The sequence below is a fragment of the Mus musculus genome, chromosome 19, assembly GCF_000001635.26.
Source record: "Mus musculus strain C57BL/6J chromosome 19, GRCm38.p6 C57BL/6J".
Classification (NCBI taxonomy): domain Eukaryota; kingdom Metazoa; phylum Chordata; class Mammalia; order Rodentia; family Muridae; genus Mus; species Mus musculus.
The window spans coordinates 41,464,829-41,489,999 of record NC_000085.6 but is presented as its reverse complement, the minus strand read 5'-3'; the positions used below and the strand labels follow the sequence as shown (position 1 = coordinate 41,489,999).

Below are 25,171 nucleotides of genomic sequence, written 5' to 3'. Positions count from 1 at the left end.
CTACTCAAGTAACTCTTCAACAAAATAGATAAAATGTAAAACAAAATAAAAACAAGACAAAAATCATTAGAAGCTAGCTGTCAATGACTACTGTTTAGCTTTTCTAACTTGTTTCTCACAATCCATTAAGCAAAGGCTCTGGATTGTTAACTCTGCTGCATACCTCATCCAATGCTCCATCCTACCTTTAAGGACTCACAATGAGCTGAACATGTGGGCTGATGGTCCCTACTAAAATCCCAGCACTTCATGGGGTAAGACAGGAAGACTGCTAGGAGCTCAAAAACTGCTGTGTTATATACATGAGTCAAGGTCTCACTATGTATGTGTAGCACAACAGAACATCATTTCCCCTGGCACTTCGTAGCATCTGGATTGTTAACTCTGCTGCATACCTCATCCAATGCTCCATCCTACCTTTAAGGACTCACAATGAGCTGAACATGTGGGCTGATGGTCCCTACTAAAATCCCAGCACTTCATGGGGTAAGACAGGAAGACTGCTAGGAGCTCAAAAACTGCTGTGTTATATACATGAGTCAAGGTCTCACTATGTATGTGTAGCACAACAGAACATCATTTCCCCTGGCACTTCGTAGCACAGCAAACCTACCTAATTAAAACATGAGAGAAACGAGGCGCTGAAGAGATAGCTCAGTGGTTGAGAACACTGGCTGCGATTCCAAGTACCCTCTTGACACCCTCTTCTCCTTTTCATGGGCACTGTACATACATGATGCAGTCATATATGCAGGTAAAACACCTATACCCATACAATGAAAGTAAATAAATTTCTTTCTAATCAGAGAAACTAAGCTATAACAAAATTTAAAATCCTTTAAGAACAGTTTAGCGGGGGAAAAATATTCATAATTTCCCATAAGCTAATTAAATAGTCAGGTTTCTGGTTTCATAAAATAAAAATTAAAAAAAAAAATCTTAAAATTTTAAAGCATGAGCCAGGCCTAGTAGTACAAATCTTTAATCCTTGTATTAGGGAAGTAGGCAGAAGTTTGAGCTCTATGAGATCCAGGCCAACCAGAGCTCACAGTGAAACCCTATTTAAAAAAGAAAAGAAGAGAAGAGAAGAGAAGAGAAGAGAAGAGAAGAGAAGAGAAGAGAAGAGAAGAAGAAGAAGAAGAAGAGGAAAGAAAAGAAGAAAAAAGTAATATAGAATTTTCTCACTATTCAAACAAAAATAGAATATAGTTAAGACAAAATTTTATGACAACAGTTTTCTATCCAAAATTCAAGAATAAAACAATTTTGAGTAATGTGATTGAGTAACATGGCATACCATTATTGTCTATGGTGTTTTAACGTTTAAAAGGCAGAAAGTCAGGGGTGGAGAGATTAGCAGTTAAGGGCATGGGCTGATCTTCCAAAGGACAGTGGGACATTTCTAGAACTTCCATGGCAGCTCACAACTCCCTGTAACTCCAGTTCCAGAAAATCCAATACTCTCATACAGACACACATGCAAGCAAACCACCAATGCACATAAAATAAAAATAAATAAATCACTGGTTAAAAAAAAGGAAGGAATTTAGCAGATTAAGATAGCAATATGTACCTGTATGTTATAAAATGTTATAAAGTAGCTCATCATTTTACTAATTCACAGAAAAAATAATTAAGCAATCCTTTACTGACAATTCCCATCTCACTGTATATCCCACTGCTTGTACCCATCACGCCTAAAGACATGCTTAGCTTTCACTACACTACATCTGTTTCCTTGCTAACCTGTAATTTTAAGAAAAAAATACTTCTAAGACATATACTAACATGAGTCTAGTATTCAGAATTCATAAAGAACTCTTACAGTTCAATAGTAACAACCAACCTGCAAAGTGGATAACAGACCAAAATAAACTGTTTTCCAAAGACAGACAAATGGCCAATAAACAAAATAAAAGATGTCTGATATCATCTAAACATTAACTAAATGCAAATAAACATATTGAGATACAAACTCACACTCACCAGGACAGCCATAATTAAAAAAAAAAAAAAAAACACACACACACACAAAGGAGAGGAAAGATGAATGGACAAAACCAGACAGTTAAAAAATATGTTATGGGCACTTAGAAAAATATTGGGACATTTAAAGAATGATGATTGCAGGAATATAAACTATCCCTGAACTTTGAAAACTGGTAAACTCAAAAAGTTAAAGCAGTTATCATATGAGCAATCGATTACACACTCAAGAAGCGAAAAATACATACTCACTGAAAAACTTGTACACAAATTCTCATAGTACCATAACTGTAATATCCAAAACAAACAAACAAACAAACAAAAAAAAGCGTGCTAAATGTCCACACAAAATGTAGACTGTCCTTATAAAGTAGTATTATTGTTTGGCCATACAAGGAATACAACTGTGGATGCATGTTACAACCCAGATGAAACTTAAAAGCTCTAGGGTATATAAAAGAAGTCAGATATAAAGGCCATAGAGAGCATGATTTCAACTGTAAGAAACATGACATGACAAACCCAGAGAAACAGAGCAGATTAGAAGCTGCCAAGAGGTAAGCCAAAGAAGAGCTGCGATGACTGCCTATAAGCATGGAGTTTCTTTATGGAGATGAAAATATTTTGGAATTAATATGGTATGTATACAACTTTGTGAATAGTTAGAAAGCAGAAACTGTACATTTCAAAAAAGGTGAATTTTGCCATTCATGGTAACACGCACCAATAAGCCTGGCTCTCTAGATACAGAAGCAGGAAGATGAGGACTTTGAGGCTACAGACTTCGAGACCAGCCTGGACTATACGGGGTCCTGTCTTAAGAAAGAGAGAAAGAGAGAAAGGAAGGAAGGACAGAAGGACGGACTTTATTACATGGGACTTCTATTTCAATTTAAACTTTATTACATGGGACTTCTATTTCAATTTAAAATCTCAAGACACAGACCTAGGGTCCTTTTCTATGTAAGAGTCAACAAATGAAAACAGGGCTTATAATGGAATTATGCCCAAAGCAATGTGCAACTACAGAACAGGAAAAAAGGAGGCAGAGCCTGTGAGGAGGGTATTGCAGACAAATTAAAAGATGTATAGGAGTGATAAGTGTTTAACTTGAAAGTAAATAAATACATAAATAAAAAGGTAGATGTGGTAGCACAGGACTGTAATCACAGCACTTAGAAAATGGAAGCAAAGAGAATCAGACATTTAAGGTTAGCCTTGGTAACACAGTGAGTCTGAAACCAGCCTAGGTTACATGAAAACCTGTCTCATGACAAAAGTAACAGCTTTAGGGCTAAATGTGGTCAGTCACGACTTTAATTCCAGAATCAGAGGCAGGTGAATCTCTGAGTTTGAGACCTACCTGAATTCCAGGACAGTAAGACCTACATAGGGAAACCCTGACTCAAGAAATAAAACACAAATCAAAATGAAAAAGGCATTCTTACTCTTTATACCAAACTGTGCTCAATCTGAGAGAGATCCATCTGACTGCCTCTGCTTCCCAAGTGCAAGGACAGCACCCCAGCTAAATCCCACTAAAAGCTCCTGAAATTCAGAGGAGCCCCCTTCAATTTTTGTGTACAATGTCTATTTTTTAAGGCAGTTGGCTTAAAAGGTAGGTGAATTAATCACTTACCTTTGCCCTTCATTCCTAGTAACAGCAGTAAACTAAGGTACTGGACAGGTACTCAGAAGTGCCCACAGACATGAAATAATCAATTCTCACTATTAGAAAAGTCAAGGCCGCACTCGGGAGGCAGAGGCAGGCGGATTTCTGAGTTCGAGGCCAGCCTGGTCTACAAAGTGAGTTCCAGGACAGCCAGGGCTACACAGAGAAACCCTGTCTCGAAAAACCAAAAAAAGGAAAAAAAAAAAGAAAAAAAGAAAAGTCAAGGCCACCCTGCTTAACTCATTAAGTTTAAAAACTGGCATTTTCAAATATTTCTAGAATTGTTGTAGCTATAAACACATTTGACAAAATCACAGTTACTTGAAATACCTTTCCATGAGTCAAAGAGATCTATCTTGTTCTTTTTTAGTCAAACTAGAACTAGCTAAAATCACACCTTTTCCCATACTAGGAAGAGCTTGAGAATACAGTAAGGTTAAGGGTCAGCCAAGCAATAGACAGCATCACATCGGACAGAGTGAAGGGATTGCCTGGAACCTCCCGCAACAACGCCAAGGTAAACAAACATCCACTCCCAGACTTCACTGTCTGACCTCAGTTTAGGGTCTGTTCTAATCCAAAGTGCTCAAAATGGTTTGGGTATGGAGCAGCTGGAATTTCAGGTTTTTAGACTATGGATGCTCAGTCAGTAAAATCCTTGCAAACATTTCAAAATTTCAAAAACACAGAAATCTCAAACACTCCTGATCTCAAGCACTTTACTCACTCTGTATTTACTCAAACTTATTACTGACTCCATAACTTGTCTTCCAGAAATCACTGGCCCCTTACTCCCTCTGTGCCAAAAACAGCAAGAAGGAAAACTAAATCCTGAACATGACTGAAATTTCATTTTTAACCCGAAGACTGTTATAAATTAAGTTTCACTTAGAAACCAAACACCCCTAAAATATTAAGATAATCAACCAAGAGAATCAGAAGATTACCTGCACAGAACAAATCCTAGTAAAACAAGAGCTATTGCATCTGATAACAAACAGCACAGCTCCTTTTAAACTATAGCCTGCCAGCCCTTTATAACACAAACCTCATAGCACCACTTAAAACACTCCCCTTAGAGAACAAAATTACATGTAACAAAAGAGAAAATATGACGCCCAATTGACTTTAGCTGAGCAATTATCGATAAGTATTAGTACTTAAAATACCATCTGTAGCTGGGATTCTAAAAGCTCCCGGACATCATCTAAAAATGGAAATCTAGAGTTCCAAACATTCGCTCAGAAAAATCAGTCACCAACTCAAAAACATTCTCCAAAGACTCCATTTGACTCTGAGAGTCAATTGAGGTGTTTACAGGAGAATTTTATTAGGAAACAAAACAAAACATTTTTGTCCAGAAGCAGTTATCAACCACTAATACAATTAATGAAAAGAAAGGGGAGGTCACAGAACACAAGGATTTTAAAGCAAACAGCATAGGGATACTCATTGAAATAATTTAAACAAAAGCTGTATCTACACAAGAAATTTGAAGGGTTGCATTTCTCAATTCCACAGTATTTTAAGCACTAAAATGCCCTCCAGGACACAATCAATCACCAAGAGTAAAACACTACAAAAAAACAAAACAAAACAAAACAAAAACAAAACCCTTCTAGTTTCAGTCTTTTGTATTAACTAAGAATCCAGAAAACGCCTCAATTAGATGTTTCTCAAAACCTGCCCTGTACACTTACTTGACGATGACAAATAACGTAATTCCTAAGTGCTTAAGCCCATGTCACATTATAGCAAATGTGTGACAGGTCATGGAAAACAAAACAAGCAGAAGCAGAAGAGAGCAAAGACAGCTAGAGCCGAAACGGCTGCTTCCTGGAGGGCAGGGCAGGGCTTGGATTGGCAAGAGGGAAATTTTAACCTGTATTCAAAAAGGTAAATCACCTCCTCCCCCAAAATTGCTCAGATTTTCATTATTTACCCAAGTATACATTTAAAAATATATACTTTTAACCTCTGGACAACCAAAGTGGTATCAAATATCTTACCGAATTAATTACATTTGGTATTACAGTCTAAGTCTTTAATAAATTCACAATACACATTTTCATAACGAAATACTGCAAAAAATGGCAGTGCTCATTTTCTCTAAGTACAGGTTACCTTATTTTCCACTTTTTTTAAAGTTTTAGTTTTGCTTTTTCATCTATTACCAAAAAAACATCCCTTATGGGACATTGTAAAAGGGCAGACCCTCCTGTCAAGCCAGAAGGCTCCAACACAAAGACTGAGCTAACCAAGTGCTGTAATTCTTCCAAACTGAGGCTCTCCACACCCCCTCCACCCTCCCCCCCCCCCAGCAGATATGTCTATTAAATCAGTGTCTGTTCTCCCCCTCGCACAACAAAGAGAACTTCTCACCGCATGAAATTGCCGCTGAATGGACACCAGAAAGCAGGATTTGCATAATTCCTTCCAACGAAACCCCATCGGGAAAGAGGGGACCCCGGGCCCAAGTGGACGGACAGAATTTCCCAGGTCCGTCTGAGGAAGACCTGAATCCCTAGAACGCGCCCCATCCACACGGGGGGCTGGAATTCCGGGCCTCCCCGAGGACTGGGCGTGGGGGACAGAGGACGACGAGAGGGCATTTCCCCACACATCAGCCGCACCGAAGCAGAGACGGGGAAATAACAATGCTGAGGACATTAGAGTCAGACACAAGGATGGACAGAGGCTAGGGGGCGGCGGGTGGAGCAGACACCACAAGAGCCACTTACTTTTTGGAGGGGGGTTAAATATGTGAGTTAAGCCCTTATGGTCCCGCCGGCCGCCGCACAGAGGGAAACGGGACCTTGGGAGAGAAAAACAGACAAAACACACAGTGTGAGAGGTGCAGCTCGCCTCCCGGCCCCTCCCGGGCGCCCCCCACTCCCGTCCACGCTCCCGCCGCCCGGGGAAGCGCGCCGGTCGCCGGCCGCCGGGGCTCCGCGGAGGGGACCAGGGTGACCCCCCCGCCCGGCTTCCCACCCGGGCCTCCCCGCCGCGCGCGCACGCCAAACACAAATCCGCACACACCGACCCGTGCGTCGAGGACTAACTCCGCAGCCGCCGCTGCCAGCAGAGGAAGTGCAGCCGCTGCCCCCCGCGGCCATGACACCCCACTTGGCTCGCTCAGGCGGACGCGGGGCCTGTGACAGCTCCGGCTCCCTCCGCCCCCATCTCCACCTCACGCCTCGCACACGCCCGAGCGCCGCCGCGCGTGCACGCGTGCACGGGGGCGCGCCGCCGGCGTGGGGGAGGGGCGCGGGGCGAGGGCAGGTGGGGGCGACCCCGTGCGTCCCGGCGCGCTGGCGGCGGCGGCGGCGGGCCCGGCGTCCACAATGCGCCCGCTGGGGGAGAGGCCGCGCGTCCGAGCCCGCCCCGCGAGCCGAGGGGAGGGGCGCCGCGGCGGCGCGCTCGCGCTCCGGGGGGTGGGGGAGGGGGCCGAGCCCGGGAGGGCGCGCGGGGCCGGAGCGCGGCGGACTCTGCCCTGCTCCCTCCCACGCACGGGAGGCCGGCGGCCGGGCGGCCCGGGGCACCGGTGGAGGGCCTCACCTACACAGTGGATGAGCTTGTGGCGCCACGAGTCCAGTTCTTGCCGAAAGCCGCGTCTCTCAACGGAGCATTGCTGCCGCCTACACACCCTCGCCATCTTCTGCCGCCCGCCCGGCCCTGCCTCCGCCGCGGCCCCGCGCACGCCCAGCCGCGTCGCCCGGGGCCGCGCACGCACCCGTGGCCTGGGCGTCGCGCCTCCCGCCGGGGGCGGCGCGGGGGCAAGGCTGCGCTCACCTCCCCGTGGCCCCGTGGCGGCCCGCTCCTCCTCCCGCCCGCCCGCCCGCCCGGCGTCCCCGCGCACCAGCTCTGCGTCCCACGTCCAGTCCCCCCGCCCCGCCCGGAACGGCGTCTTTCTACGCCGGCGCTCGGTCCCCGCGCCGCCCTCGCTCTCCAGGCAGGCCACGGTGGCCCCGGCCCTCCCCGGGGCTTTTGGGTTTTAAACTAGTCCCATCTATCACTTCCTACCTGCCTATCGGCCCGCACCAACTGTTGCAAGTTCCGCACCATTGCTTCTCGCAACTTCTCGGTCGAAACGGCTCCTCCCACGGGGGCGCCGTGCAAGAGCAGAAATAGGAATAAATGCCCGGATGCCCTTGGAGGCATTGAGCCCCGAGGTTTGCAAAGGTGAAGTGGATAATTTTAAGTTTTAAGTTATCGAAATGCTTCGCCGGTATTCATAAGCCCCAATTTAAAAAAAAAAAAAAAAGAAAAGGGTTTTAAGTCAAATAAAAAGCCTAGGGGATCTCTTACTAGCAAGACTGATCATAGTTGAAAGTCTTAAGAGAGCTGAGAAAAAAAAATGTGCTAGTAGAAAATGAATTTCAAACTTTCAAACAACAGCTTAAGAATATGTTGGGAAATATACGCCCAGATCCGTAGTTCAGGAAAGGACTCAGAACATTTTGATGAGAAAGGATTTCCAGGTGCCTTCTGGGATAATTAAACCACCTTGCACAGGGAGCCTTGTTTTGTTTAAACATCACACTATTAATTACTTGATTTATTTGAAAGAGAGGAGAAAGAGCAAGGAGGAAATAGGAAATGAAAAAAACGGAAATGGCTACTTACCAATACAAGCTAGGTGGCCTCTTCCTCACCCTTAGAATTTGAGAGTGCATTCCTTCTAAATATTTAAATGTAAGTATTTCTGTAGGTAAAACAAAATCATCACTTGACCTCAAGGATTCCACTGATGTGTATCAAGTCTGGGTCTTTGAAGGGAGGGCGCTCTGGCGTGGGAACGGGGGTAACTGCCCCTAAGAATGACTTGGTGGGTCTCCTGGATAGGAGTAAGATTACGGGTAGTAGGCACCTTCCATCTCAGAGCCAATTAGATTTCCACAATTCTCAAAGCCCGCACTGTTTCATCGCTTTAGACTACTACACCATCAGCCGACCACGATGGTGCACACCTGGTAATAGCAACAGTTCGGTGGGCTGAGAGGCAGGATTGCAAATGCCAGGCCAGCCTGGGCAACATAATGAGACCGTGTCTCAAAGCAAGACCCCTGGCAAATAAAGTCTTAGGTCAGACTTCGTTGAGTTTCTGTGTGGTTATTACTACCCTGGGTTAGGTGGGGAGAAGATCAAAGGGAAATGACCGCTAGCTGGGAGAAACCATCCCGTTCCCTATCTCTAGCGTGAAATTCCTTTCCTCACCACTAGGTGGTGGGTTTCAATCTTGTAGATTTTAAGCAACTTTCTGTGATGGTTGGAGAAAGTGTTTCATAAAACATTTTGTTGTTTTTAATAAGTGAGCAATGTACAAGTTAAAAGTAGTTAATAATATACTTTTCAAATCAGGATCCATATGTTTTAAAACAAGTCAAGGGAAATAGTTTCTCAACATAACCTCTTGGAACAGTGGTTCTCAACCTTCCTAATGCTGCGAACCTTTAGTACAATTCCTCAGGCTGTGGTGACCCCCAACCATACAATTATTTTGTTGCTTCATCATAACTAATTTTGCCACTGTTATGAATCGTAATGTAAATATTTTTGGAGATAGAGGCTTGCCAGCAGGGTCACAACCCACAAGTCGAGAACCCTTGAAGTCTCAACCATACAGATTCAGAGATTTCTAAGGGATCTCAGAGATTAATTCAAAGTGGAAACAAGCATTCTTGTTCCTTTCAGCCAGAAGCCCAGACAAGTCAGATTGAATAACAGAAGGTGTGGGGTCAGTAGAAGCAGGCACAAACCCAGAGACAAGTTTCCAATTCTGAACTTAATGCTATGTCCGCTGCTCCACTGTGAACCTCTGCTTCTACTTCATTTATTTAAAGTAGAGAACCAACCTATAATTGACTCTTCATGATGCTTTTTTGAAAGACAATATGCTAGACTGTAATGATGATGATGATGATGATGATGATGATGAAGAATAGTGGTTTTGTTTAGTCCTTGAGACTTTGCCTCTTCGGAATGTGAAGTAGGTTTTGCTCTGCCATCCTTCCCAGTGTACAGGTTGTTATGGTTTGAGTGTGAATGTCTCCCACAGACTCATGTGTTTGAACTCTTGGTCCTCCCTCAGCTGGTGGCCCTGATTTGTAAATGTTGTAGAAGCTTTGGGACAGGCACCCTAGCTGACAGATCTAGCTGCACATCTGGAGGACTGCAATCTTGCCCAGCTCCTGCCCTGAACTCTGCGCTTCCTTGTGGGTGCCACACTGTCACAGAAACCCTCCCACCATGCCTTCCTTGTCATGAGGCACCAAATGTCCTGTGCTCTTCTCTCTAATTGCGAGTCAGAATAAACCTCCCCTTACATTCTGTCACAGCAATGAAAGAAACAATCTAGGAGAATTGGAACCATGTGGCTCTTGGGTTTCATAGTCAGTTTGCAGGAAGAATGTGGAATAGTTTGGAGCTATGGGCTGGAGAGGGTATTCTGGCGGGGGTTGAGAAGTTCAGGATGCCATAAAAAGGCACAGTGTTCACTCTGCTGATGAAGTTTCAGAGAAAAACAAGAGTTCTTTCGGAAAATGGGGCAGAAGCTATTTGTGTTATAGTCTGGCAAAGAATCTGGCTGCATCTGCCTATATCCGGAAAGTATGAGAAATGCTCAGATTTAAAATAATGGACTAATTTGTTTGATAAAAGGAAATTCAAGATAGCGTATCAGTCAGCAGTGGCACAAATATTGCTCACTTCCGTTAGCCAGTCAGGTTTACATGAGAATTCTCAGGAGAAAGAAGTGGGGACCTGTGTATAGATCGGGGCAGGGTTGTAAACAACCAATAGAGCAGCTACAAAGTGAAGATAGCTGTCAAGGTCAAATGTACACACAAGGAAGCCTACAACCCTGTCCGGGACAATAGGAATGGTGTCTAGAGGGTAGCCTCTGCCATTGAAGGATCCAGCACGCCTTGCCCTAATAGCACAGAGAGGACACTCAGCTGTGGTCCCAGGGAGCCAGACTGTGGTCCCAGGGAGCCAGACTGTGGTCCCAGGGAGCCAGACTGCATCTTGAGTGGCTATCAAAACTCAGTTCTATCTGCACAGTGCTAATTTTGTCAGCATATAGAATATAAAAGTTACAGGTGTATAAACTGACAACATGACCACTCCATGCTGAGGGGGAAGATTTTTTTTTTAAACATGTTGATTTCCTTTATTTTAGATTTATTTACTTATTTATTTATTTACTTACTTACTTATTTCATGTATGCGAGTACACTGTAGCTGTCTCCAGACACACCAGAAGAGGGTATCAGATCCCATTACAGATGGTTGTGAGTCACCATGTGGTTGCTGGGAATTGAACTCAGGACCTCTGGAAGAAAATTCAGTGCTCTTAACCTCTGAGCCATCTCTCCAGCCCAGATTTTTTTTTTTTTTTTTTTTTTTGTTTTTTGTTTTTTGTTTTTCGAGACAGGGTTTCTCTGTGTAGCCCTGGCTGTCCTGGAACTCACTTTGTAGACCAGGCTGGCCTCGAACTCAGAAACCCACCTGCCTCTGCCTCCCGAGTGTTGGGATTAAAGGCATGTGCCACCACGCCCGGCTTCCAGAAGATTTTTATTGTAGATGTGAGAGGTAGAACAGCTGGATACAACTGTCAGAGTGCAGAGCAGAGAATCTGAACTTGGGCAGCAGACTAGATCTGGCCAGGAGAGAAGCAGGAGCAGTGCAGAGAAACAGAGAGAGGGAGGAGGGAGACAGTGTGGTGGTTTCAATAGGAATGGCCCCTACAGACTCCTGTGTTTGAATGTTTGGCTGTAAGGAGTGGAACTATCAAGAAGTGGTTGAAGTCTTGTTGGAGGAAGCATGTCACTGTGGAGGTGGGCTCTAAGGTTTTATATGCTCAAGCTACACCCAGTGTTGCTTCTACTGCCTGCTGAATAAGTTGTAGAACTCTCACCTCCTTCCCCATCACCATGCCTGCCAGCGTGCCACGGTGCTTCCCACCATGAACTGAAAGCTAGCTCAAATTAGGGTTTCCCTTTATAAAAGTTGCCTTGGCCATTGTGTCTCTTCACTGAGATAAAAACCCAAACTTAATACAGATAGAGAGTAAAGGCATCGCCAAAACAGCAGGCTTACCAGGAGAATGAGTAACTGGGGGTTGGGGAGAGGGGAGCCCATGAGCTGGAGGGAACTTAAGGTAAGGAAGCAGGTCAGAAGAGCTAGGATGTTAGCATGAACTTTGTGTAACACGTGCTTGTGACACTAAGGGTGCCTGGAGGCCAGCTTATACTTTGGTATTCTAATAGGTACTACAGGTAGCCATTTGTCCTTTCTGCCTGAAGTTAAGGAAATGACTCCTTCTAGTAGAAGGGGAACCAGCTTTTCAAGTTCCAGAGGAATGCTGGCTTTTATCTAAGAAATCCTCCAGGAGTCCAAGTTGAGCCCATTTCTAGGATTTGGACTGCCGTTTGGAGTTCGGGGGATTGGAATTGCCTGTAGACCTAATGGCAGGGTCGTGGAGGCTTACAGGAAGCTGCTGAGGCCAGGCAATGTGCAGCAGGGTCAGGTTCCCAGCATGGAGTTCCAGGGCGCACGGTGAGGGTGAGACCTAAGCTGCAGTGCAGCCCCCAGGGTGTTGAAGATACCAGAAACCTGATACCTCTGCTGGAGTGAACTGCCCTTATCATAGAGTGGAGGCAGCCCAAGAGCTAACCTATTTATTGCAGGTAGCAGAGCTACAGAGGTGGGGGGGGAGGGGGTACCCAAACCCTTAGGAACCCAGGTGATACCACCACAAACTGCAGATGTCAAATATAAAGCTGCAAGGTTTTGGTTTCGTGAATTGTTTATTTCCCGGGTCAGGGTTTCTCTTTGTAGTCCTTGCTGTCCTAGAACTTGCTCTGTAGACCGGGCTAGATCCACTTACTGCCAGTGAGCATGGACTTGGTGGGGAAAGATTGACTTGGTTCCTGCCCCTGAAACAGGCTTGTTTGTACAATATCATACATATTCTCACATTCCTCCCAGGAAAGACTCCTTGATAGCCAGAAACAGCATAAGTCCAGGAGGCAAGGGTGTGGCTAATGTCTTAACAAAATGGGACCTTCAGGACAGCCCCTTAGGCTGTGGAAAAGAACTCTAAAAACATGAGTCCAAAAATATATAATGTCTAAACTATGGAAAAAAAGTAAAGATGCAATATGAATTGTATAAGGAGCTTCACTGATCTAAAGGAGCAGAGGCAGCTACACTATGAACCAGCTTATCACAAAGATACAAAGACAGGCAAATCCAAATGCATGCAGATTCCTGAGTTCAAGGTCAGCCTGGGACACAGCAAGTCCTAGCCCAGGTGTAGATGGGGTCCCACCCAGATATTTTATCCTCTGTGCTTGATGAATGCAGGTAGATCTCTGAATTCTTTTACAAAGTTAAAAGGAAATGTGCTTGCAGTCTCCTAAGAATTAAGGAGCTGGGGTCAGAGGACTCTGATTCATAGGATAATTCATAGGGAAGCTGGAATTAATAACTGAATCGGTATGTAAATAAAACACTGGGCATTTTGTCTGCTTGAGATGAGTAGCAGAAAGCTATAGCAATTCTTCTTAAGAATTTTTCCCTTTGAGCGCTGAGCTGCCTGGAGGGTGAAAATAGCTCTTCAAGAATTTTTTTCTAACAGTATTTCCAAATCCCAAGAATTACTTAGCGAGCTGACACAGTTCTTTTAGAATGTTTTCTAGCAGCTATCTAGAGAAGGCTGTTTGAGGAGTGAACACAGCTCTCTTAGAATTTCTTCTGGCATTCTATTCTGATTTTGATCAGAAAAACCCAAAAATACTTTTAGAATTTTTGTAACAAAAGATTTGAATTTTTTTATAGCAGCATTTCTGACTTCGATCAGAAAACCCATGAACTATCCAGATAGCTTTTGGAATTTTTACTACCAGAGAAAGCTATCTCAACCAGAGTGTTTAGCATAGCAAGAAAAATCTGTCTAGACCAGAGCATCACACACACGCGCACGCACACACAAACACACATACCTCACAGGCGGAGGGTGTGTGTGTGTGTGTGTGTGAGGGGGAGCTTGGACCCAAGATTTGTTTTCACTGCTCCCAAACAGCCCTCACTGGGAGCCTGGACCTACCTGAAGCTGGTCCTTAGCAACTTACCTCCATCTTCCTGAGTGGTGGAATTAAAGGCATGTGCCACCGTGCCCGGCTAAGCTTCAGGGTTTTATAGTCTTTCTTTGGTCCAGTCTTTCCATCTTGCTATCTTTGCTGGTTAAATTGTTGTCAGTTTAATACAACCTAGAGTCCTCTGGCAAGAAAAAACAACAACAACAAACCTCAATTGAGTAAATGCCTTTGTCAGATTCCCTGTAGGGCAGCACAGTTCAATGGGAGGCATACCACTGCCTAGGCAGGCAGGTGGTCCTAGATGGTATAAAAAAAAAAAAAAAAAAAAAAAAGCGGGCTGGTGAGATGGCTCAGTGGGTAAGAGCACCCGACTGCTCTTCCGAAGGTCTGAAGTTCAAATCCCAGCAACCACATGGTGGCTCACAACCATCTGTAACAAGATCTGACTCCCTCTTCTGGAGGGTCTGAAGACAGCTACAGTGTACTTACATGTAATAAATAAATAAATAAATAAATAAATAAATCTTTAAAAAAAAAAAAAAAAAGCAAGCTTTCAGAGTCCTAAGAAGCAGGCCTAAGAAGCAGGTCAGGGAGCAGCAGTTCTCCAAGACCTCTGTTTAAGATCTGCCTCCCAGTGCCTTCACTGACTTCTCAATGGCTTGCAAGCTGTAAGCTAAAATAAGCCCGTTTGTCCCCAAGCTGCTTTGGAGCATGGTCTTTATCACAGCGATAGAAACCTAACTAAAATACTACCTTCCCAACCTTTCCTCTTGGCATCAAAATATTTATTCTGTGTTGGATGTATGTAATTTGCCTTTTGAACTACGGGGACTCAAAGCCTTGACTTTTAGAAGAGACCTTGGACATTTAAGTGTAGGCTGGAAGACTTCTCGAGGACTTTTGAGGTTGGACTGAATGCACGTTAGATTATAAGATACTTTTGGGACCAGGAACAAAAATGTCCCCAGTGGCTCCTGTGTTTAAACACTAGTCCCCTGCCTCCAGCTGGTAGGGTTGATTTTCGAGGCTGTGTGTTTGTTAGGAAGCTGGGTACTAGATGGGCAAAGTGAGTCTCTGGGGAAGAGCCTTAGGGAATGTAGTCTGACTCTGGAGGGATAGGAGTTTGCCACTCACTTCCTGACTACTGAGGTAATCAACCACCTCAGGCCTCTGCTGCCACAGCTGTGAGCTCCTCCCACCTCCCTGCATTCCTCACTGTGAACTTTATCCTCTGGACCATGAGCCAGCATAAACTCTTCCTCTTTCAAGCTGTTTCTGTCAGAGAAACAAGCAAAGGAACTAATACAGGAGTATTAGTTTAACTCAGGAGTCAGACAGACTTATTAGATGGCGTTGTTTCCTCTTGGCATAGAATGAAGCTATTTGGGAGTAGAGAGTTGTTGGGGTGCAGTGCATCAAGGTTGTCTTTGTATTCGTCAATTTTTAATTCTGTACAGAGAGAGAGGTGAGTACTGGCCAGATTGGGTATAATGATTCTTGTGGCTCATCTCCTGTCTCAGTATTTTGTAAGCATACAACCTTCCTTACTCACTGATTGGCTTAATAAAGATCTGACACCAATAGCTAGGCGGGAAAGAGAAGGCAGAGAAAGGGACTCCGAGAGAAGAATAAGGAGGAGGAGGATGCACCAGCAGGACACAAAGAGGTAATGGGCCATGTAACAGAACCTGAACTAACGTAGTCATGGTAATTAAGTTAGATGAGCTAGCTGGGAGGTAGCCTAAGCTAAGGCCTGAGCCGTAATACAATTAGTAAGTCTTTGTATCATTACTCTTCTGCTGGCGGATCCAAGAAAGTCCGGTTGTAGAGATTAACCTGGCCTGGTAGCCATGTCTAGCAATAAACAGAACAGTACCGTGTTAGACACAATTATGGTAATGGGGCAACTGGCATTCCCTAGCAAAGCGAGGGGAGGTAGGGTGTGGTGGGGAAAGATCCCAAGATCTTCACCTAGGATTCCATCTTGAGAGATGCTGGAATGCAGGTGTATATAGGAAGCAGAGCGATAACTGACAGGAGGGACGCCACGATCCAGCTTCTGTGAGGTCATCGTCCACAATGGGGTGGGACTTTGCAGTGATGTCACTGTTTGGAGATTACCCACAGTACTATATGTAATCTCATCCATAGTCTGTAAGCAAGCTCAATAAACTTATTGTTTCACCAAGATGGACTTTGGTGGAGTTATACTCTGGGGTTAATAGACATGCATTCTCCTCTTGCCCAGGAGAATGTTAGCCCAATTCCAAAATCGCATCCTACTGAGTACCAGAGCCAAAATCTTAACTAAGATCTCTGACTCCAAACCTGCAAATAAGTAGAAGTTGGACTCTGTAAAGGACTCTTAATTCTGTTGACATGATCTCTATATGATTGAGCAGTTGAGCAGGGTCTTACTATGCAGCCTAGGCTACAATCCTGCCTCTGCCTCCCAGGTGCTAATAAAAAGACGCAATATGGCCTCTACTGCTTTGGGTTACTACGGAAGCGGGCCTGATTGTAAACTTTTTGAAACCAGCCTCCCTTAGATCTCACAGTCCTTTCTGCAACTCCTGAATGCTGGAACAAAGAGAGCACAGAGAATCTTGGCGAAGGGAGGTCGGTTCCTTTCCATAGCATGTTTCCCAGCATAAGACCAACGAGCTATTTGTGTCTCTGTAATTAGAAATGCTGTATAGGGACATGGCTATTGATAAATGAAGTATTAAGTAGGCTGGGGACTTCTAAATAAGAATATATATATATATATCTTGATTTTTTTTTTTGGTTTGATTTGATTTAATGAATTCCATAAAGTAGAAGACACTTTCTGAAGTTCTTTTCATGTACTGTGTCATTTACTCTTCACAACTCAATCTATAATCACCATTTTTGTAGCAGAGCAGAAAAACAATTTGTCCAACTTGTATGCTATCGAAGATTTGGATTCAAATGTGGGTAATCGAATTATGCAACTGAATTACTTAGCTTGTAGTACAAGTGGGAGAAATGAGACCTAGTGTGAGCAATAGGGGAGAAGCCATGTCACTTGGGGGCTTGGTCCTTTTGAGGAACGACTAATGTATGGGACATTTGCTTAGTAAAGGCCTTCTCCTCTCTTCTCCTGTCTATTTGTGTGGGTGGCACTGGCATAAAAACCTTGTGGCTTTGTTCTATGTTGTATGTGTATACAACTGACTCTTCTACCATTGATTGACATATATTAACACATCAAAAATTTACTTAAAAATTTCAGTAGGTTATTCTAGCTTTTTGTGTTATTAGACGCGTTCTCACGACCGGCCAGGAAGAACACCACAGACCAGAATCTTCTGCGGCAAAGCTTTATTTCTTACATCTTCAGGAGCCAGGGTGCAGGAAGCAAGAGAGCAAGAAGCAAGAGCGAGAGCAAGAAGCAAGAGAGAGAGAAAACGAAACCCCGTCCCTCTTAAGGAGCATTCTCCTTCGCCTCGGACGTGTCACTCCCTGATTGGCTGCAGCCCATCGGCCGAGTTGACGTCACGGGGAAGGCAGAGCACAAGTAGTCATAAGATACCCTTGGCACATGCGCAGATTATTTGTTTACCACTTAGAACACAGCTGTCAGCGCCATCTTGTAACGGCGAATGTGGGCGCGGCTCCCAACATCTCCCCCTATCCTTTTAATAAGAGCAAATAGGCCACCCATATTAATGAGAGTGGAGATAGAGGTCAAATCCCCAGTGTGTAGGTAAAGGAGCCATGTACAGGATTAGCTCTTAGGCTCACAGGCTTTTACCCAGAGCAACCCTGACCTGCTCCCGTGTCGTTTTGCCTGGGGGAAGGGAACTAGGACACTGAACCTTCATGAAAGATGACATGTCTCCCTAGAATAGGCTCATATATGCCGCAGAGCCTTTCCATTGCAGTGCTTAGCCTTGCAACTCTCTCGGGCTGCTGAAGCACACTCACTCTATCCCGTGCAATGAGTCTAGCCTCATGGGATATAAGAGCTGAGTGGCCAGCGACCTATTGCCTAAGCATAGATATATCAGGGGAAGCTCCATGTTCTAGTCCTGCAAGCGCCTGGGCAATAACCACCTTGTCTCTCCTAGTTTAGGCCTTAAGCTTACAGACCAATCAAAGAAGCAACACTAATCCACAGCAAAGTGTATCTCCAAATAATATTAATCCCACCCATTTTTTAAAGAAAGAAAATGCTGAGGAGATCCAATTGGGTAATCCTTTGGTCAGCGACAGGTCCAAGCGCGTGGAGTTGACCTGAAGTCTCAATTCCCGAAGGATCTGTTCAAATTCAGCCATCCAATTCTGTAACATATACTGAAAAAGACTTTTTGACAATTTAGCTGCCCTAGTAAATTTAACATACTGAATGGAAATAACACACAATCCCGGAAACTTTTGTTCACATCCCTGCTGAGTTATTTGTCATAATACATTTAGTTGTATCTGGACAAGATCTATGAGTTGATTAACCAGCATGAGACCTCTCTGTATCTTGACATTAGCTGAGGCCTGTTTATCTATGACTGTAGTCACTGAGGCTGACAAAGTGTTAATGGTGTCAGTCGTCTGGACCTGTCCAGACAGAGCCAAGGCTGTCTGAATTAAGGCCAAACCCAGTTCCCAGTTAGTGATAAAAAAGCAGGAGAATACTTGAGCATTATACATCACCGTCATTGGGAGTGGAAATGTCGACATTATCCCCCAACGCTGCTCTCTCTTTATTATTGACGCCCTGGACATCACCAAGACGAGGGACATTAGTATTCCCTTGGTCAGTCTGGATTTTTCGGGTGAGTCTTTCTGGTACCCAAAATGGGTTGTCTTCATTCTGTGGGAAAACACAGACAGCTCCCCTGGATCTTATCAAGATAGGATCCGGGCCATACCATTTATTATCAAGGACATTTTTCCATTTAACCATCTCATTGGGCCTATCTGGCTCTGAACAATGACGTTCAGCCGCAGTATGGCCATGAGCATCAATATTTAAAAAATTGAGTGTAAAGAGTGCCATAGACACCGACACTCTTGGTGCTCGGGGTACAGTCTCCTCAAAAGTTCCCCTCTTCTGTTTTATAAGATAGGCTTTGAGGGTGCGATGCGCACGCTCAACAATACCCTGTCCTTGAGGGTTGTATGGAAGTCCAGTCAGGTGGGTTACGTCCATCTGACGGCAGAACTGCTGGAATTTTTGAGACGTATAAGCTGGTCCATTATCAGTCTTAAGGAGTCTGGGTTTCCCCCAAGCACTCCATGCCTCAAGACAATGTTGAATCACATGTGAGGCTTTTTCTCCGGTTAACGGAGAAGCAAACATGATGCCAGAACATGTGTCAATGGACACATGGAGATATTGAAGTTTTCCAAAGGAAGAAACATGTGTAACATCCATTTGCCAGACCTGTAGAGGTCGAATACCGCGTGGGTTAATTCCCACATGAGGAACTGGCAAGAACTCACAGCAGCTTTGACATTGAGTAACAATGTCACGGGCTTCTTTTCTTGTCAAGGAGAAACGACTGCGTAATGTTTCAGCCGTCACATGAAAATTGTTATGAAAGTTTCTTGCAGCCTCTACCGGGGATGATAGGGCAGCAGCCACCACTTTAGTGGCCTTATCTGCCAAATCATTTCCCAGAGCCATGGGGCCAGGTAGGCCTGAATGGGCTCTAACATGAGTAATATAAACAGGAGATCTTCTAGATAACAAAACTAATTGTATCTGCTGAAAAATATTGGCAACTCTACTGGAAGGCTTAATCACTCCAGCCACTTCTAAAAGATTTACTGCATTTACCACATAACAGGAATCTGACACAATATTAAGGGGTTCTAAAAAGGTTTTTAAAACTTCTAAGACCACTAAACATTCTACCACTTGCGGTGAATTTTCATTATATTGTTTGGATACCACTTTACCATTAGCCACATAGGCACCTATGCCAGTTTTTGATCCATCAGTATATACCACAATCCCATTTTTAAGTGGGTTTCTTACTGTTATTTGTGGAAACACAACAGATTGATTTTGGGCAAACTGTAAGATTGGATGTTTTGGATAATGGTTATCTATTTTTCCTGAAAAGGAGGTAACTAAAACTGCCCAATCATTAGATGTGGCTGCCAAGGTTTGAACCTGTGCAGCGGTATAAGGTACAATTAAAAGATATGGACTTTGCCCAAAGTGGGTGATTGCTGCTTTTAGGCCTTTAAGGGCAAGCTGTGCAATTGCATCAGGATACCAATCTATTATTTTAGCTGGGGATACGTTTGGATGGATCTACAACAATGGCCCATTCTGCCACAAAACTGCAGTTGGCAATTGTGCTGTCTTAAAGACACACAAACTGAAAGGCTGCGAATCCTCAATACGTTGTAATTGTGCATTCTGTAAGGCCTTTTCCACTTTTTGTAAGGCCTGGTTAGCAGCTAGAGTAAGAGCCCTAGGGGAGGAGATATGAGGATCTCCTTCTAAAATACTAAACAAAGGCCTTAACTCAGCGGAAGGAATCTTTAAAAAAGGTCTGAGCCAATTAATATCTCCCAACAGCTTTTGAAAATCATTTAAGGTATGGAGGTGATCTCTTCTTATCTAAACATGTAAATATTGATTTCTCTCAAAGGAGGAAATATGCGTGACATCCATCTGTCAGACCTGTAATGGCCTGACGCCACGAGGGTTTACCCCTACGTGAGTAGATAAAATTTGACAACAATCTAAAGGCATTATTAAGTAATCAGAATCACTTTCAGTAGAACCAATCCCTCTGGCAGCTCAAGGAATACCAGAAGAAGAAAAAACAGCCATGTAGGCTTGGCAAAATTATTATTAGTTGAGCTATTCTGTCCCTTTGTGATATAGAAAAGACAACTTGAGGACAAGAACAGAGAACCTGAAGTTCCCCTTTACAATTCTGATCTACAACTCCAGGGTAGACAATAAGACCTTGTAGGCTGCAAGAGCCTGCCTCTGTCATTATTGTCCAGTGGCTTCACCTGCTCGGGAGAGCGCCTTCCAGGCCCTAATAGCCTTTTCATTTGATTCAGAACTACTAAAAACTGGCTCCTTGAGCTCATCTAGTGATGAGTATAGGCTCCTTCTCTTAGAAGCCTCCGCTGATTGATCTTTTTTCTTTTCTTTTTCCTTCTCCTTCCTTCTAATCTCTCCCCAGGTATTCTTACCTGACCTAAACTTTTCCTCAGGTTCAAGACCCTTGGAAAGGCCTGTATACTTATTTTGTGAACCATATTTTCTCTTTGCTCCTACTCTCTCTCCCCGCTTTACTTCTGATAGATTGTCCTGAATTTCATCTAGAATTTTTAGCCCTGCCTTAATCACTTGATAACATGTGAAAAGGAACAAAAGGGCTTCTAACACTAGAGAAAGTTTAAGGCCAAGCATACCTCGTAAAGCCATTTTCCACTTTACTTCTGATAGACTGTCCTGAATTTCGTTAGAAAGTTCAAGGCCAGGCGTACCTTGTAAAGCTATTCCCCACTTTACTTCTGATAGACTGTCTTGAATTTCGTTAGAAAGTTCAAGGCCAGGCGTACCTCGTAAAGCTATACTTACTGGTATCCACCGTTCCCCAGCTGAAAAGTTCTGAATTCATGTAGTTGAATCCTTCTTAACAGTCTGCTTTACGGGAACCTTTGTTACCGCGACCCGCAGTTCTGGTTCTGGAATGAGGGATCTTCCTTGCGCCAGTCCCGAGTTTTTTCTCGTCCCGGAATTCGGCACCAATTGTTATTAGACGCGTTCTCACGACCGGCCAGGAAGAACACCACAGACCAGAATCTTCTGCGGCAAAGCTTTATTTCTTACATCTTCAGGAGCCAGGGTGCAGGAAGCAAGAGAGCAAGAAGCAAGAGCGAGAGCAAGAAGCAAGAGAGAGAGAAAACGAAACCCCGTCCCTCTTAAGGAGCATTCTCCTTCGCCTCGGACGTGTCACTCCCTGATTGGCTGCAGCCCATCGGCCGAGTTGACGTCACGGGGAAGGCAGAGCACAAGTAGTCATAAGATACCCTTGGCACATGCGCAGATTATTTGTTTACCACTTAGAACACAGCTGTCAGCGCCATCTTGTAACGGCGAATGTGGGCGCGGCTCCCAACATTTTTGTTTTGTTTTTGTTTGTTTGCTCTTCCTTCCTTTCTTCCTCTTTCTTTCTTTCTTTCTTTCTCTCTTTCTTTCTTTCTTTCTTTCTTTCTTTCTTTCTTTCTTCCTGCCTTTCTTTCTCTCTCTCTTTCTCTCTCTCTTTCTTTCTTTCTTTCTTCCTGCCTTTCTCTCTCTCTTTCCTCTTTCTTTCTCTCTCTCTCTCTTTCTCTCTTTCTTTCTTTCTTTCTTTCTTTCTTTCTTTCTTTCTTTCTTTCAACAGGGTTTATCTGAGTAGAGTTGGCTGCCCTAGAACTTGCTCTGTAGACCAGGCTGGCATTGAACTCACAGAGATCGACCTGCCACTGCCTCCTGAGTGCTAGGATTAAATGTATAAAGGTATATACCACCACCATGCCACACTTCAGTAGTTTTTTTAGTCTAGTCAGGAGGTTGCATACTAACACCATCATTTTGGAATCCTTTCTTGACCCTCAGAAGAAGTCCTTACCAGTCACTCCCCGTTTTATACCAACAACCAATCTACTGTCTCCTTTAATTTTTTTTTTTTTTAGTTTTTGTTTTTATGGTTATCAGAGTTTTATCTGCATGTATGTCTACATATCATGTGCATGCCTGTTACACATGTGGTAGAGGGGTTGAATCCCCTGGGACATGAGTTACAGATGATTGTGAGCTACCATGTAGGTGCTGGAAATTGACTCTGTGTGCTGGAAGAACGAGTGTTAACATTGGAGCTGACTCTCCAGCTTCTCCCTAGTTATTTAGAAATAATTTCAAATGGCTACAAAGTTGCAAGAACTCTTATGTCCTTGTCACTCAGACACTCATTTTTAGTGTTCTGCTATATCAGCTTTCTCTCATGTGTGTGCGCTCTCTCTCTCTCTCTCTCTCTGCATGTATGCCTGTATCTATATGGTTTTACTGTTCTAATCTTTTTTTTTGCTTTTTCGAGACAGGGTTTCTCTGTATAGCCCTGGCTGTCCTGGAACTCACTTTGTAGACCAGGCTGGCCTCGAACTCAGAAATCCGCCTGCCTCTGCTTCCGGAGTGCTGGGATTAAAGGTGTGCGCCACCACACCTGGCTACTGTTCTAATCTTGAGTTCTTTTGAACAATCAGAAAGCTGCAGAAACAGTGTTTCATCACACTAAATATCCAGTGTGAATGTTGACAAAGACACTATTTTATAGCCATCATATAGCCCCCCGCCACAGACCATAGCATCAGCACTGATACAGCACAGACTCCATTAACACTCAACAACTCACTAAGGCTAAGATCTACCCAGCAAATTTCCTTGTACTTCTTGTCAAGTGTGTTCAGGTTTCCTCCAATCTGGACAAGTTTCTTGGTCTTTGTTTTTCATGACCTTGATGGTCCTTAACAGCTTGGGCCGTTGCATAGAGCAATTCCCCAACTGGACCCACATGGTGCTTCCTTATAGCCTGCTTAGTCATACTGTGAACAGAAGAACCACGGCCACAGGGCCTGCTCTGTCAGCCCAGCCCACCACAAGGAACCCGAAGCAGTCCCTTCCTTGGCAGCACTGTGATGAGAATTCTGATTATGCTCAAGTCAGTCACTTTCTCCACAATAGGAAAGAAATCACTGGCTTTATTTTGCTTTCAATAAATATTCTGAGGCTGGCGAGATGGCTCAGTGGTTAAGAGCACACTGACTGCTCTTCAGAGGTCCTGAGTTCAAATCCCAGCAACCACAGGATGGCTCACAACCGTCTGAACTCTGATTTGATGCGCTCTTCTGGTGCTGTCTGAAGACAGCTACAGTGTACTCATACATAAAATAAATAAATCTTTTTTTAAAAATACTTTATAAATAAATAAATAAATAAATAAATAAATAAATAAATAAATGATATTTGGGGAGGAGATATTCTAAGGTTATGTTAATATCATTCTTCCTTATCCAGCCGACTTCCACCAGCTTAACAGTACATCATCGGTCATGGTTGAGTCTCTCAGTATAGTGATAATAGCTGAAAACGTTTTTTTCTTTTCTTTTTTAAAAATTTTTTTAAATTTAATTTAATTTAATTTTTTTGGTTTTTTGAGACAGGGTTTCTCTGTGTAGTTCTGGCTGTCCTGGAACTCACTCTGTAGACCAGGCTGGCCTCGAACTCAGAAATCCGCCTGCTTCTGCTTCCCAAGTGCTGGAATTAAAGGCGTGCGCCACCATACCCGGCTTTATTTATTTATTTATTTTATGTATGTGAGTACACTGTAGCTGTACAGATGGTTGTGAGCCTTCATGTGGTTGTTGGGTATTGAATTTAGCACCTCTGCTCCCTCTGTCAACTCTGCTTACTCCAGCCCAAAGATTTATTTATTATGATAAATAAGTAAGCTGTAGCTGTCTTCAGACAGCACCAGAAGAGGGCATCAGATCAGATGGTTGTGAGCCATCATGTGGTTGCTGGGATTTGAGCTCAGGACCTCTGGAAGAAAAGTCAGCGTTCTTACCTGCTGAGCCATCTCTCCAGCCCAAGTCATTTTTTCTTATTTATTTATTTATTTATTTATTTGACTAGTTGGCATTCTTTTAATTTAAAAAGTATTTTATTTTTATTTGTTTTGAGATATGGTCTTACTGTGTAGCCCTAACTGGCCTGGAACTGACCATGAAGACCAAACTAGCTTTGACCTGAGCTCTGCCAGCCTCCACCTCTAGTGCTGAATTGCATGCATACACCACCATGCTTGGCTAGTTTAAAATTTTTTTTAAGTGTGTGTGTGTGTGTGTGTGTGTGTGTGTGCAAGCATGTGAGTACAGGTGCCTGCAAAGCCCAGAAGAGGGCGTTCTATCTCCTGATGCTGCTCTTAGTCACTAAGCCCAGCCCACCATTCTTTTTGTGGGGGATTGAGAAAGGATGTAGCCTAGACTGGCAAGGAACCTTGATCTTCCTGCCTTCGCCCATTTTTACATAAGAAGACCTCTCCCTGTTCCCTGTTATTTATTTATTTTTACTTACTCAGTTCAGTATGAACTCACAGATTTCTATTTTGTTTTTCCCGCAATGGGTTGCAGTATGTCACTATGGTTTTCATACTTGAAATTATCCTAGTTTTGGTCAATGGGAGATCTTTTAAGGACAAATTCTGGATCCTTGTGGTATGTACACTTAATTCTATATGCATTTCCTTATCTCCTAGCATACATAAGTTCGCCTGGCATTTCCTCTAGGCTCTACCCAACAGTTACCTAGCAACAGCCAGGTATGGGATAAGAAGGACTTCTCTCTCTCTCTTTCTCTCTCTCTCTTTCTCTC

General features: G+C 43.8%; 1 protein-coding gene across 1 annotated transcript in view; it reads right to left on the bottom strand.

Annotated features, from left to right (window-relative positions):
• The window catches only part of Lcor (ligand dependent nuclear receptor corepressor), a 113,480-nt gene extending 106,162 nt beyond the window's left edge, over positions 1 to 7,318 (bottom strand). Inside the window, exons 1-2 of the mRNA NM_001370767.1 lie at positions 7,217 to 7,318; positions 6,400 to 6,473 (exon numbers count right to left, since the gene is read on the bottom strand). The gene's annotated coding sequence lies outside the window, so the exon portion shown is untranslated. The remainder of the gene's footprint in view (positions 1 to 6,399; positions 6,474 to 7,216) is intronic.
• Between the last annotated feature and the right edge of the window lie 17,853 nt (positions 7,319 to 25,171).